Below are 16,549 nucleotides of genomic sequence, written 5' to 3'. Positions count from 1 at the left end.
CTCACTGTTTTACACTCAAACTCCCAGCTCCCTCCTAACTGTTTCACACTGAAACTCCCGGCTCCCTCCTCACTGTTTAAAACTGAAACTCCCGGCTCCCTCCTCACTGTTTCACACTGAAACTCCTGGCTCTCTCCTCACTGTTTCACACTGAAACTCCTGGCTCTCTCCTCACTGTTTTACACTGAAAGTCCCAGCTCCCTCCTAACTGTTTCACGCTGAAACTCCCGGCTCCCTCCTCACTGTTTCACACTGAAACTCCCGGCTCCATCCTCACTGTTTAAAACTGAAACTCCCAGCTCTCTCCTCACTGTTTTACACTGAAACTCCCAGCTCCCTCCTCACTGTTTCACACTGAAACTCCTGACTCTCTCCTCACTGTTTTACACTGAAACTCTCGGCTCCCTCCTCACTGTTTAAAACTGAAACTCCCAGCTCTCTCCTCACTGTTTTACACTGAAACTCCTGGCTCCCTCCTCACTGTTTCACACTGAAACTCCCGGCTCCCTCCTCACTGTTTCACACTGAAACTCCCAGCTCTCTCCTCACTGTTTCACACTGAAACTCCTGGCTCTCTCCTCACTGTTTCACACTGAAACTCCTGGCTCTCTCCTCACTGTTTCACACTGAAACTCCCGGCTCCCTCCTCACTGTTTCACACTGAAACTCCTGGCTCTCTCCTCACTGTTTCACACTGAAACTCCTGGCTCTCTCCTCACTGTTTCACACTGAAACTCCTGGCTCTCTCCCCACTGTTTCACACTGAAACTCCTGGCTCTCTCCTCACTGTTTCACACTGAAACTCCTGGCTCTCTCCTCACTGTTTTACACTGAAACTCCTGGCTCTCTCCTCACCATTTTACACTGAAACTCCCGACTCCCCCCTCATTGTTTCACACTGAAACTCCCGGCTCTCTCCTCACTGTTTCACACTGAAACTCCTGGCTCTCTCCTCACTGTTTCACACTGAAACTCTCGGCTCTCTCCTCACTGTTTCTCACTGAAACTCCCGGCTCTCTCCTCACTGTTTTACACTGAAATTCCTGGCTCTTTCCTGGCTGTTTTTATCTGAAACTCCTGGTGTCTTCTCACTGTTTTAATCTGAAATGCCCGGTTCCCTCCTCTCTATTTTAAACTTAAACCCTTGGCTCTCTCCATGCTCTTTTAAACTGAACTCCGGGCCGTCTCCTCGCTGTTTTAAACTCTGAAACTAACGGCTTTCTCCCCGCTGTTTTAAACACTGATACTCCTGGCTCTCTCCTCACTTCTATAAACTGAAATGCTCAGCTCTCTCCTCACTGTTTCACACTGAAACTCCCGAGTCTCTCCTCACTGTTTTACAGTGAAACTCCGGGCTCTCTCCTGGCTGTTTTTATCTGAACCCCCAGCTCCCTCCTCACTGTTTTAATCAGAAACTCCCGGCTCTCTCCTCACTGTTTACAGCTGAAACGCCTAGCTCCCTCCTCGCTGTTTTAAACTTAAACTCTTGGCTTTCTCCACACTCTTTTAAACTGAAACTCCAGGCTCTCTCCTCACTGTTTTAAACACTGAAATTCCCGGCTCTCTCCTCACTGTTTTAAACTGAAACTCCCGGCTCCCTCCTCACTGTTTTAAAATGAAACTCCCGGCTCTCTCCTCACTGTTTTAAACTGAAACTCCTGGCACTCTCCTCACTGTTTTAAACACTGAAACTCCTGGCTCTCTCCTCACTGCTTTAAACTGAAACCCCCGGCTCTCTCCTCGCTGTTTTACACTGCAACTCCCAGCTCTCTCCTCGTTGTTTCAAACACTGATCTCCCAGCCCTCTCCTTGCTGTTTTATACTCAAGTAACAGGAAGGTGGGGGGTGGGAATATATCTTTTCAGAGGGAAAGATGCAAGAGGGAGGGAATAAGTCTGGGACAGGGGAGGCTAATTCTGACCCTGCTAAGGAATGTTTCTCACTTGTTATTTGGGCCCCTTTGTCCTTCTTGATAGCCAACCTGCTTTCACCTGTTAACAGACCCACAGTCCTTTCCTGCTCAGGCCAGGGTTCAGTTTCTCAGACAAAAGCAAAATACTGTGGATGCTGGAAATCTGAAATAAAAGCTCAAAGTGCTGGTTAAACTCAGCAGCTCTGGCAGCACCTGTGTGGAGAGGAACAGAGTAATGTTTCAAATCCGAAGAAGGGTCATGTTGGACTAAAATGTTAATTGTTTCTCTCTCCATAGATGCTACCAGACCTGCTGACTTTTTCCAGGAGATTCTGGGCGGAATTTTGCATTCTGTAGACGAAGGGCAGGAATTCCGGCGTGATTCCAGTGGACGGCAGGATGGATTTTTGCGCCCAATTTTCCACTTTTCAGTTCATTAATTATGTATCAATGCGGAGCTCAATGTGGATCTAGTGGTGGGGCGGGCAGGAATTCATCCGCCCACTGTTAGCTCATGGGGTCAAAGGTTCTGGCGCCATTTTTAAACAGCACCCGCACAGACATTCACCCACTGCAGGCCAGGTGTGTTGTGAACTTCTGTATTACTATGGTGCCAAAACAAAACAAACTCTCGGCTCCAGCAAGGCTTCCCTGGAGATTCTTCTCCAGGAAAGGCGGGAGGTCCTCCTTCCGAGGGATAGAAGCAGGAAGTCCTCCCACCTGACCACACTGGCCTGGGAGGAGGTCGCCAGGGAGGTCAGTGCCCGTGGCACATAAAAAGGGGCCGCCCTGCAATGTAGGAAATGAATGAATGAAACTTCTCCTCACTCCAAAATCACACTCTCATGAGGGCATCGGGCAGTCTAAGGATTAGAGTCCACAGGAATATTACACATTACCAGCAGATGGAACATCAGAACTGAATGTCTGCCAGCCACTTTAAGATTACCACCTCATGCAACATCCTGCACAAATTCATCCATAGTTCTCACAGTCTATATTTCTTTATGCAGGATAAGATCTCCCACAACCGATGGGAGAGGGTGAAGACAGGAGGAGCTCCTGAGCTTAGGGCACTCTTCTCCCATGAGAAGCAAGCAGCAGAGCTCATTGCAAGGACAGAGGTCACTGCTGGCGGAAGGTGAGATCTACCTTCCCCAATAAGCCAGAGAATGTCCATCCAGTATACATCGAAAAAATGGGACAATGACTGTGAGTGACTTATGATGAAGGATCCTGGCTAGCCAATCACTAATTTCTCTCTATTCCAGCCACCAGTAAGAAAAGACGTGGAAGGTGCTAAGTAAGCACCTCAGCCCCAGCACCCAGAGCACCTCAGATGAGGAGGCAGAGGAAGCATCCAAGGAAGACCCGTCACTGCGTTCACCTACATCCTCCACGAGCACAGGTACATGCACCTTGGTGTGTCCTTGTTCTAGAGTAGGCTCAGGATCACAACCTGGTGATCACCACACAGACATGCATCCACAGCTGGCGAAGGCAGTGACAGCCAAAGGACTACTGAAAACTAGGCCCCTGCTGATTCAGAGTCCGATGATGAGCCTCTGCAATCGACCCAGAGAGAAATGTTGGAGCTGCAAAGACAGGCAGGGGAACATCAGACAGATTTGTCGGAGGCCGTCACCATACTGGAACAAAGGATGGTGGAGCCTGTCCATGTTCGGCCTGATGTTGTGGATCTGGCATGCGAGCGCATCAAAGTCTCCATTGGAAGGGTAGCGGCCACATTGGAGACCCAGGTCCAGCAGTTTCTGCCGGAGTTGCGTTCAGACCTGCACCATCGCTCTAGCCATGGGTGCATTCCAGCAGTGGGATGGGGACAGGGCACCTCGACCTCCCCCCAGCCTCCCCTTCACCTCAAGGAATCAGAGAAGGGCCCTCAGGCACCCAAAGGGAGAGGGAGCACCAGCCAGATGCCCTATGGGCATCCAATTAGGACACTGCAAGGGTGCCACTCCAAATCCCCTCCTCCTCTGACTCCATCAACTCCAGCAAGTCAGGCCGAGGAGGGCGCACTTTCTCCAGTGCAGGAGACCCTTAGCAGGCCGGGGCCATCCAGGGTCAGGCCTCCAGAGGATGCACGCCAAAATCATCTCAAACAACAAGGCATTGCAGTCAGCAGGCTGCCTCCACCCCTGCTCCGGATGTCAGGGCTACATCTAGATGTAGTGGTAGAGTTAGGAAAATTAAGAAGTTTTGAATGCACGATGGTGGCACAGGTGCTCATTCACTGTATATAATCTGCACTATCGTAAATATATTTTGCATTCAACCCTCTCCAAGTCTCAGGTATTGAATGGCTCATCAACATGATGCAAGGTCCCACATTCACTCAAGGGTACAAAATGAAACCCTCCCACACACAAGTATCTCCCATATCATCCCTCAGTTCCAATAAGTCTCACCCAATCAGTGATTTGCCTTTAGTTCCACATCAGTGACATGAACAAAGGCACTTCCTATATGAATATGATGGCTGGACAATACACATGTAATGGTTGCATCTCAGGCAGACATTATGTGACCGCATGAGAATTGTTCATCAAAGCTAGTGATTTTCCCAATGCTGTTGCACTGAAGTTTGTTCTTTGTGGATGGTATAAGTGTTTGTCACGACCCAAGTTGGAGTCTTTTCACCCAAGTGCACTTTGCAATGTGTTTATTTAATGACAGTGATGCTTTGGTAAAAGTAGTATTCATTATCGAGCACTATAGCCTTTCATACCTCCCTGCAACATTTTTTCATCTCTGCGTCTAAGACTGAACATTACTCCTTTATTAGTTCCTGCTCTCCCCATGCATGACATTGAACAATGGAAGTTGGTTCCACTCAGTGACATTTGAAATGTCTGCTATAGTGCAATGAGTGTGTGATGTCAGAGGTGTGAGCTCATCCTGATGAACCTGTCTACTTGCCTGTGAGGATTTCATTTTGCTCCTAAATGGCTGCCTAGTAGTGCCTCATGGGATATGTCTGTGAAGTCACAGACTGCAAATTGTTATGGAATTCATTCAATCACTATGCACTCATTGATTTAGGGTTCGTGAGAAGGATTGGCCTTTGTGAGATGGACAATATTAAGGACTGAAATGGTATGAAAGCAATACTCTGGTACATCTCCTGAGTGCTCAGCAATGTCTACAAGGGGAATAAGTTATCATTGACTGCTGTGTCAAACCTGACTGGGCCACATCTCTCCCAAAAGACAGGGCAACGCAGTGCATAAACTTGGTGGGATTTTGACGAATGCAGAGTAATGAGTGTTTGTCAACAATCACACAATGGTCCAGCTGAACCACTCTGTGAGGACAATGCTAACATAACTCGCAGATTTCGGGGCATGCTATCGTATGAAAGATCACTGCGTTGTGATGTCCAATGGCATCTTTGGGCTCAGTATCAAGATGAGGCCTCTACTTTCATCATGCATGAGTGCTGGTGTTTAGAGAGATAATGCTGCCCCGATGTAGTCTCTCTTGAGATGGTTAAGCACTAATCATTGACGAATGTTTTTTGTCTGAGAGCCACCTTGCTAAGCTGCTGTCACACTGGCATGAGTGCACCCATGTGTGCAATGGCGTTTCAGGTCTTGAAGAATGCCATGGCCACTGGCTTGTTGACAGCATGGTTGAAAGGACAGCACTATGTGCAGTTGCTTGAGGATGTACAATAATAGGGTGCTAAGCACATTCCACAGAAGTCACATGGTCCCTAAGCTACTGTGCCTTCCAAAGATGACCCCATCATTAGAGTTGAAGGTGACCTATGCTTCCTCCATGATCATTGTGAAATTGATGATCTTTTGTGATAGGTTGAAGATAACAGTGAAGGTGTTGTTGTGTCCCCTGCGTCAAAGCATGAAGAGAACTGCGCTCGTAACAGCTTGTCTTCACCTTATTCATCCTGGAATCTTGTAACTTTGAGGTTGTCATGTGCACATCTGCCACGTCATGCCCATGCAGGGGCATCCTTATGTGGCTCATCTGAATCCTTGTCCTCTTCAGATTCATCCCCTCTAACATCCTCCTCACCTGAGATGTCTAGCTCCTCCATGTCTCTCTGTGGCAACATATGCTCACCTTTGCAGCGCTAGATTGTGCAGAGTGCAGCAAACAATGATGATGGGGGACACTCTCTGCAGTGAGTATTGGAGAGCCCCGCCTGAGCGGTCCAAACATCTGAAACACATCTTTAACAGGCCATAGTCTGCCTGTCAAGCACCTTTTGGCTGAATGTGCAGCGTTGTAACTCTCCTGACGCACTCTGTGGATGACAAATGGACATCATTAACCATGTCTTCAGGAGGTACCCCCTAACACCAAGTAACTAACCCTCTAAGCGCCAAACTCCCTTAGATATCTCCTGCACCTGGGAGTGACTCAAAATGTACAAGTCGAGTGAGCTCCCTGGGTACCTAGCACAAACATGCATGTTCTGCATTCTGTGATCACAAATTAGCTGGTCGTTCAGAGACCGAAATCCTTTTCTATGAATGAATCTCACAGGGTGCTGGCAGGGAGCTCTGAAGGCTCCATGTGTGCAGTTGATGGCGCCCTGGACTTGCAGAAAGCCTGAAACTGCAGCAAACCTCACAGCCCTGGGAGCCTGGCTTGCTTCATCCATGCGGAACTGCATGTAATGGTGAGCTTTATTGAAAAGCGCATCTGACACCTCCCTTATGGATTTGTGTGTCACTGATTGTGAGATTCCTCAAAGGTCCCCAGTGGAGACCTGGAAGGACCCACAGACAAAAAAGTTCAGTGTGGTGAGAATACTCAGAGCAACCAGCATTGGGTGCCCTCCAAGTCCATGCGTCATGAGTTCTTCATGGAGAAGATGGCACATATGAGTTACTACATTTCTAGGCAAGTGAAGGCATCTGCGGCACTGTCTTTCATTCATCTCCATGTAAGTTTCTGTGACTCTTGGTCACATCAAATGTCTTTGTGGATTTGGCCCCTCCTCATCAGGATCTTGGTCTTCCTGAGGCCCCATTTGCTCTTGATCCTCAGGGCAATGGTCTTCCATGAGTTGTGGCAACCAGCAACAGGCCCTTCTCCTCAGCCTAATCAAAGCTATCAAGAAGGCAGTGTTGCCTGCAGCCTGTATTCTCTACTCCCCCTTGTATCTGTCAATACACACAATTGAACAATCAATGGAATTCCCCTTGAATGGTCTCCTTCCTGTTATGACCCACCCCCAGGTGAGGTTCCTCAAAGTTGTTGATCCAGGTGAGACCCCTCAATTTGTCGCCATCTGGTCAAGACACCCCCAAGTTGTCATGCCCCACGGCTGCCTGTCTTTATTCAGCCCCCCCACCCCCCCACCCACTCTGTTGGTCGTAACAAGATTTAATCTAAAAAGGATCCCTTTTGAGGATACTTTTATCCCAGAACCAATCCTCCTGGTTTTGAAGGAGCCAATTTGATCAGGCTTTCTTGAGTTAAAGGCAGCAGTAAGTTTATTAACTATTCAAGGCAAGAGAGAAATCCAACAGAGGGCAGTAGTGAGAAGTGACTGAGAAGCATTCTGGGAGAAGTCAGTGCAGTCACCGCAACTCAGAAGGGGATTGAGGAGGACCCACTGTCAAAGAACGGAATAGCCCCAAACATTACATTGCTGTAGTGTTTCCATCCCTCCCTCCTCCTCAAACCAAAAAAAAAGAGAGAGGGAGAGGCAGTACCTTCAGGAGTGCACCAGACCTATCAGGGACACTCCTCTGAAAGTGGATTTTTTTTTAAAGTAGCTGATTGGTGGGTAAATGCTGGTGAATTTTTTTTTTCAATCTATTAAAGTAATTCATTGCTTAATACTGAGGTAGGAGCTAAAAAAATAAAAGTATTCAGTAGTACTGTACAAGTATAATTAGTCAAGAAAAAAGGTTCCTAGCTAACATAAATAAGGCCCCAAGCTAGCGTATTTTTTAAGGGAGTTACTAGCTTAATCGAGAGGGACGTCATGGCAGGAGAACTCAGACCCATGATATGCTCCTCCTGCAGGATGTGGGAAATGAGGGACGCTTCCAGTGTTCCAGCGTCCCTGGTGACCATGAGTGCGGAAGGTGTGTCCAAATGCAGCTTCTAGCTAACCGAATTTCGGAGCTGGAGCTGCGGGTGGACTCATTGCGGAGCTTCCGCAATGCTGAGCAAATCCTGGATAGCACGTTTAGCGAGGTGGTCACACTGCAGGTGAAGATTACACAGGCAGAAAGGGAATGGGTGACCATCAGGAACAGTAACAGACTCAGGAAAGTAATGCAGGAGTCCCCTGTGGTCATCCCCCTCTCTAACAGATATACCACTTTGAATACTGTTGGGGGGGATGGCCTCTCAGGGGAAAGCAGCAACAGCCAAGTTAATGGCACCGTGGGTGGCTCTGCTGCTCAGAGGGGCGGGAGGAAAACAAGTGGCAAGGCTATAGTGATAGGGGATTCAATAGTTAGGGGCAAAGACAGACTCTTCTGTGGCTGCAAACGTGAATCAAGGATGGTATGCTGCCTCCCTGGTGCCAGGGTCCAGGATGTCACGGAACGGCTGCAGGACATTCTGGGAAGGGAAGGTAAACAGCCAGTGGTCGTGGTACACATTGGTACCAACGACATAGATAAACTAAGGGATGAGGACCCGCAAGCTCAGTACAGGAAGTTAGGAGATAAATTAAAATGCAGGACGTCAAATGTAGTAATCTCAGAATTATTCCCAGTTCCACATGCTAGGGAGAGCAGGAATAAGAGGATAGACCAAATGAACACGTGGCCGGAGAGATGGTGTAGCCGGGAGGGATTCAGATTCTTGAGGCACTGGGACCGGTTCTGGGGAAGGTGGGACCTGTACAAACCGGACGGGCTGCACCCAGGCAGAGCTGGGACCAGTGTCCTTGCAGGGGCTTTTGCTAGTTCTGTTGGGGAGTATTTAAACTAGTGTGGCAGGGGGATGGGATCCCAGGAGTAGGATCAGATAGGTCAGATTCAGATCAGAAAAATGGAGGTGGGACATTAGCTAGGGACATTGTGATAGACATGGAATTACAGGAGAAGCAAAGTTTACAAAGTGTCCAGCAAGGGAAATTGACGGGGTTAAACTGTTTATACTTCCATGCAAGGAGTATTACAAACAAGGTAGATGAGTTAAGGGCACAGGTAGACACATGGCAGCAGGATGTCATTGCTATAACGGAGACCTGGCTAAAGGAGGGACAAAACTGGCGGCTTAATATCCCTGGTTATAGAGTCGAGTCTTCAGACACGATAGAGTAGGAGATAAAAAAGGAGGGGGGGTAGCACTAATGGTTAAAGAATCAATTCCAGTTGTGAGAAGGGATGATATATTAAATGGGTCAACAAACGAGGCTTTATGGATTGAGCTTAGAAATAAAAAAAGGGCAGTCACACTACTGGGAGTGTACTTCAGACCCCCAAATAGTGAAAGGGAGATAGAAGAACAAATATGTAGGCAAATTTCTGCTTGTAAGAACAAGAGGGCAATAATAGTAGGAGACTTTAACTATCCTAATATCACCTGGGATTCAAACAATATAAGGGGCACTGAGGGAAAAAAATTCATGCAGTGTGTCCAGGAAAATTTTTTCAACTAGTTAGTGACAAACCCAACGAGAGGAGATGCAATTCTAGACCTAGTCTTGGGGAACGAAGAAGGGCAAGTGGGTGAAGTGACAGTTGGTGACCATATCGGGGACAGTGATCACAGTTCAGTTAGATTTAGCATTACCATGGAAAAGGACAGAGATAAGGTGGGAGTAAAAGTCTTGAACTGGGGGAAGGCAAATTTTGCAGAAATGAGAAGGGACTTGGCTGAGGTGGACTGGACAGCACTGCTGGAGGATAAAACAGTGGAAAACCAGTGGGAAGCACTAAAAAGTGAGATCCTAATTGTACAAAGTAGACATGTCCCCTACAAAAAGAAAAGTGCTACTGCCAAATCTAGACCTCCCTGGTTGTCTAGAGGAACACAGGGGAAGGTCAAACAGAAAAAGAAAGCATACAATAGGCACAAAGAACTAAGCACTGCAGATAGCCTAGACGAATATAGGAAGTACAGGGACGAAGTAAAAAAGGAAATAAGGAAATCAGAGAGGGCATGAAAAAAGATTAACAAGTAAAGTTAAAGATAACCCAGACGTTTTACCAATACATTAATGCTAAAAGGTTAGTTAAGGAAAAAGTGGGACCTATCAGAGATGAAGATGGAAACTTGTGTATAGATGCAGTGGCTGTGGAAAGGGTTTTGAATGAATATTTTGTCTCCGTGTTTACAAAGGAAAGGGAGGATGTAAATATAGTAGTCCAGAGGAACACTGCAAGATATTGGACGGGATAGTCATAAAGAAAGAGCAAGTACTCGAAGGGTTGAAATCCTTGAAAGTTGATAAGTCACCAGAGCCAGATGGATTGTTTCCGAGGCTGCTGAAGGAAGTCAGGGAGGAGATAGCAGAGGCTCTGAGGATGATTTTCCAATCTTCACTAGATACAGGGGAGGTACCGGAGGACTGGAGAAATGCAAACGTAGTTCCATTGTTTAAGAAGGGATCAAAGGAAATGCCAAGCAATTATCGGCCAGTTAGTCTTACATCAGTGGTGAGCAAATTAGTAGAATCAATCCTGAGAGATAGGATTAACTGTCATGTGGAAAGGCGTGGACTAGTCAGGGATGGTCAGCATGGATTTGTTAAAGGAAGGTCTTGCCTCACAAATTTGATTGAATTCTTTGAGGAAGTGACAAGAAGGGTTGATGAAGGTAGTGCAGTGAATGTTGTGTACATGGATTTTAGCAAGGCATTTGGCAAGGTCCCACATGGCAGATTGGTCAGGAAAGTAAAAGCCCATGGGATTCAGGGTAATGTGGCAAACTGGATAAAAGGTTGGCTTTGTAACAGGAAACAAAGGGTAATGGTCGATGGATGCCCTTGCGAATGGAAAGTTGTCTCAAGTGGTGCTCCACAGGGCTCGGTGTTAGGACCCTTGCTGTTTGTGTTATATATTAACAATTTGGATGTGAACGTGGGGGGCACGATTGGGAAATTTGCAGATGACACAAAGATTGGCCAAGTAGAGGATAGTCATAATCTCCAAAACGATATAGATGGGCTGGTGGAGTGGGCGGTAAAGTGTCAGATGGATTTTAACATAGAGAAATGTGAGGTCATACATTTAGGAAGGTCAAACAGTTATAGGGATTATACAATAAATGGGAATATACTAAGAGGGATAGATGAAGTGAGAAATCTTGGCGTACAAGTACACAGGTCCCTGAAGGCAGCAGTTCAAGTAGACAAGGTTGTAAAGAAGGCATATAGAATGCTCTCCTTCATTGGCAGAGGTATAGAATATAAAAGTAAGGATATAATGTTGGAATTGTATAAAACACTGGTGAGGCCACAACTGGAGTATTATGTGCAGTTCTGGTCACCACATTACAGGAAGGACATAATAGCTATGGAGAGAGTGCAGAGGAGGTTTACAAGAATGTTGCCAGGGTTAGAAAAGTGTAGCTACGAGGAGATATTGGATAGGTTAGAACAAAGAATGCTGAGAGGTGATTTGATTGAGGTGTACAAAATTATGAGGGGAATAGATAGAGTGGACAGGATAAAATTGTTTCCCTTGGTGGAGAATTCTAGAACCGGGGACATAGATTCAAGATAAGTGGCAGAAGGTGTAGGGGGGACATTAGGGAGAACTTTTTTACGCAGAGGGTAGTGGGTGTCTGGAATTCGCTGTCCAAGTTGGTGGTAGAGGCAGAAACTCTAAACTCTTTTAAAAAGTACCTGGATCTGCACCTAAAGTGCTGTAAGCTGCAGAGCTATGGACCGGGTGCAGGAAGGTGGGATTAGAAAGGGCACCTGGGTGTCCTCGGGCTGGCATGGACAAGATTGGCCGAATGGCCTCCTTCTGTGCTGTAACTTTTCTATGGTTCTATGGTTCTAAAGGATAAAACACATGCATTTATGATCATACAGGCTAAAAGTAAGAATTTAGCTTGAAATAAGTGAATATTTTTGTGTCTATAAAAAAAGGTATACCAAACAGTCCTTGACTCGTGGGGAGTAGGTGATTGAGCATTGCGGCTGTTGTGATTCGAGATTCCAGTAGAATTGAATCGTTGGATTCAACGTTCCAGTAGTGTTGACTCCTGTAAATAATTAGTCAGTTTCGAGGTTCCAGTCGCGTTGAATTCAGTAGAGAGGGAAAGAGATCAGGATACCTGCAAATTGGCAACTTGCAGGGGTACTGTGTGTGGCTGTTACTTCCGAGTCAAACTTCCAGCACTTGCTCTCTCTCAGAACACCCACCAACAAACGGACACCAGGGCAGCTTTTCAGCTCACTTTTAACCCCTCCTTCGTATATTCTAAGTAGGAAGCAAATTCACAAATCTGTCTGGGCATTATTCACAGGATTTCTTGATAATATGATACTCACCTCCTATTATGTCCCATTGTCTCTACCGGAGGGAGCAATTAGTTTCTGGATGTCTTTAGAAGTATCTTGTCTGGCAACAGGGTGAGGTTCCATTACCTCTTAGGGAGTCACCCTACAGCATTCCAGCCAGTGGCTTGTGTGCATTTTTTTAAAACTCAGGTCTTATTTTAAAGTCCAATATTTCCGGACGCAATTCGGTGTTTTTCGTTCATTATCATGACACTCCATATACAAGGCAGAAATGCAGTCTCTAGCCCTTGACTTGCCCTCAGTCTGCGTATCACATACCAAGGCCACCCCTTGCAGGATGATATCATCCTAAAGGACGAGATGTGTCTGAACTTTCCCCTCAGACGTGACTGAGCATTCACAATAAGATCTGAATTAGGGTCAAAAGACCCAGGTCCTAGGACCCACAGTCAACCTTGTGTTGTTTCTCCTCCAGTGCTTTTGACAATAACTATGGATACCAAGTTCTGCCCTGACTGCAAGCATGGTGCCTTGAATGCCATGGCCAATGCACTAGGAAGATAGAGGCAGGTAGAGCCTGTGCTACCTCTGCGCAGCAGACATGCCATTGATTTTTTGACCCTACATCTATTCTCACATGCCTCTGTAAGGATCAGATGCCAATTAAGACCATATATACCGCAGCACCTAGACTTAATGGATTCACATCTGAATATGCACCATTAGTAAAGGAGCCAAGCTCATTCATTGTGCATTAGACCCTTGAGTCCAGCACTCAGCTGAGCCATACTCTCCATGATTTGAGCTGGACAGTTATAGGATGCCCCTTCAATTGGCCAGGAATTGCTGTGCTGAACTCCTCCCACCCACCCAGAGATCCCACCTCAATAGATTTTTTTGAACGTGTTTTTCAAATTGCATCATTGTGAGCTTGAAAATGGTGCTGTTGACCTTTGTCTGGGAGTCCAGCTTCCAACCTCCCCCTATCACCCACCAAGTCCCTCTCATGTTCCTACGTACTCACCGCCTCATAATTCCCCTTCCTCCTAACACTATCTATTATGTTACCCTTGAACCTATCATTATCCACGTGGATATTCCTGTTCTCCACCTGCACCCTTTAATGTTGATGTCCCCATACCCTTTGTCGACCTGACCCCTTCCCTTCCCTTCCCTTCTCTGACCTTTTGGGACCCCACCCCCCCGCCCCGCCCCATGTGAGACCATCCAATACTCCCCCATGACTTTTCAGCTACCAATTTATAGGATACAGGTGTCTCCCCTGAATGTGACTGTGCTCTCTGCCTCACAAAACCATGACTCTAACTCCCAGGACAAAATTTTTTAGGTGACTGACCACGCCCTGCACACCAACTTTGCACGACCATCACTGCTCAGAGAGGCCTTCCCCTGCCCAGGGCCAGGACCAAGTCAGGTGTGCTGTGCAGAACCCTCTAACATGGCCTGCACAACCCCGGGACTATCTCTTCAATATGCCACTGACAGTGTGGCCTCAGCCCCAAGACTGTCTCTTCAATATTTCACCGACAGCATGACTTCAGCACCTTCCTATGTCTCCCCCCTCCCTCCCATGCTTCCCCACCCCCACCTGGCTAGCCCTACCTCAGTCTCCCCGAAAGCAGCATCTGCTGACCTCGAAGTGATTGATGAACTGAAGCTTGCCAGGTGCCTGCCACTTATATAGTTAGGAAACAGACCGTTCTAATTATCTGCTGATGGGGCACTTCATTTGGCGGGGGATCGTAATTCCGGTGAGTTGGCCTTTTAATGAGCATTCATGGGATGCAAATGAATGCAAATGTGGTTCCTGCGGGAAACCCCGACCCACCTTTAACCTGCCATCAAAGTGGGGAGAACAAAATTCTAAACTAATTCCCTGCCGACTAGAAACTAATATTTTCCATCACGCCAAATTTAGTGCCCCTACCCGCCATGATTCCTACCACTGGCAGGAGTGGAAAATTCTGCCCTTTGTCTTTAGTTCAAATGCTCAGAATTTGTTTGACATAATCAGATCCCATTTGCATAATTTCATGAAGGCCATCTGTACATCTCAGTTGCCTGACGATCACAGGCTATGGATGAAGGCGGAGTTCCAAGAATGTAACTAACTGGCTGTTTTGATTGCCACCCGCCCAGTTTCCTCCAATCAAAATTCCTCAGGCCCTAAACAATGAGATGCATTGGGACACCAGTTCCCTTTAAATGAGGCCAGGTTCTCAAAATGGCACCTGTTGTTGATTCCTGGCCCAGTGGATTTCAATGTGCTTGGGAAAGAGGTTTGGTGAAGCAAAAGCAAACCGTCCTCGCTGGCATAAATTCAAGGCCTGGAATAATTTGACTTCAGTGGTAGGCTAGCTAAAAGTATCTAAGTGTACAGGTATGTGCCAGTGACTCTGCCCATTCAATTCTGATCTACTATGCAATCTGAGCCCCTCCTTTTGCTCGACATCAGTTCCAGAGCCATGTTCTAAAACTTTCTCCCTCAACCCCTCTGCCTTGATCACACTAAGTCCTGTTCACCCATCACCCCGGAGCTTGTTGACCTACATTGACTCCTGGCTCAGCAATGACTCAAATTTTAAATTCTCCTCGAATTTTAAGTTCTAATTCTTGTGTTCAAATTCTCTCCATGGCCTCACCCCTCTCCCCCCTCTAACTCTGTTAACGCCTCTAGCTCTACAACCATCTGAAAACTCTTTCCTCTTCCAAATAGCTGCTTGTGCATCTCCCACTTCCTTTTTTCATCATTGGCAATTGTGCCTTCAGCCATCTAAACATTAAGCTCTGAAATTCCCTCCCTCAACCCCACCACCTCTCACCTCTTTCTCCTGCTTTAATACGTTCCCTGAGACACCTTCCGGACACCATGGAGGCCCACCACCACAATGTCCTCTACCCTTTCTCTGGCCACAGGAGACCCATCAGTCTCACCACTGGCTTGGGAGACGGTGGCAGAGGTGGTCAGTACCAACGCTGCACACAAGAGGTTGGCCATCCATTGCAGAAAACAGATGAATCTCATCATACCACCAGGGTAAGACAACCATCTCATCACTCTAAACTCACACACCCACAAGTCCATCACACATTCACTGGCATCTCACTCACTGCCAGTTCAAGGGACATCACCACTCACTCTCTCACACAAACTCTTATATCACCATCTGGCCTAATCTCCTCTGGAGACTGTCTCCTCAGCCATCACCATCTTGAGGCCACTTGAACAGATCAACATGTGCCCCCACATACACCCTGGGATACCACCCCCCTTCCCCAGTACAGCCCTCGCCCTGCAGCCTCTTCCCTTGCCTGAGGTCATTTCTCCCCCTTTCCCAAGCCCTGCAGCCGTTTAAAAGCCTCCCCCACCTTATGACTAGTCTGGCAGGTAGAGACTTGCCTGTGAGCCCCCTAAAAGTGGTGTGGTGCTGCCTGTGAAGCCTGGTGCTGATGACCGTGAGTGCTGCCCGAAGCAAGGTAGGCAAAAAAACCTTGAAGCCCTGAGCGAAGTGCAGCCCGCCAGGTGAACCACGTCGATGTGCAATCACGCCAACATGCTCGGATGGTCCAAGCGTCGGGGGATGATTCTGGTGAGCAGGGCTTATGTAAATGTATTAAAATGACGTTCCTGGTGTCTGGCAACAGGGAATCCGACCCACCATTGACAAGCAGAGCAGACAATCACAAACTGCTTTCACGACGGCGTAAAACCGATTTTTGGCCAACTCACCATATTGTCCGCTCACACCCGCCATGACATCCAACACCAATGGGGGTGGAATATTCACACCTCAGTGTCAATTTTGTCCTATTACACTTGGGATGTAATTGCTGTTTAATGGTGCTATCGAAGTACAAGTTGTTAGTGCTGCATAACTCCTCACCTTCATAAACCCTTTTAAAATGTGGCTTTTTTGAAATCTCCTTTCCCTACCACTACCAATTTCCCTCTACCCCAGATGTGAAGCACCTTGCAACATCACACTACACTGCAGACAATATAGACTTGATTTGTACCCCCCAGCAGGGCCACAAGTGGATGCAGTCGAGCCTTGTTTGACATCCTGTGAGCCAGTTCCCCAGCTCCAACCTGCTCCCGGGGCATTTTCCGGGAGGCAGGATGGGAGGTGGCAGTTCCACACCTGCACATGCTGGGTATTGGGTTAAACCAATTAAGGGCCTATTAA

Source organism: Cetorhinus maximus, chromosome 9, assembly GCF_964194155.1.
Source record: "Cetorhinus maximus chromosome 9, sCetMax3.hap1.1, whole genome shotgun sequence".
Taxonomy (NCBI): Eukaryota; Metazoa; Chordata; class Chondrichthyes; order Lamniformes; family Cetorhinidae; genus Cetorhinus; species Cetorhinus maximus.
This window is presented reverse-complemented; position numbering follows the sequence as displayed.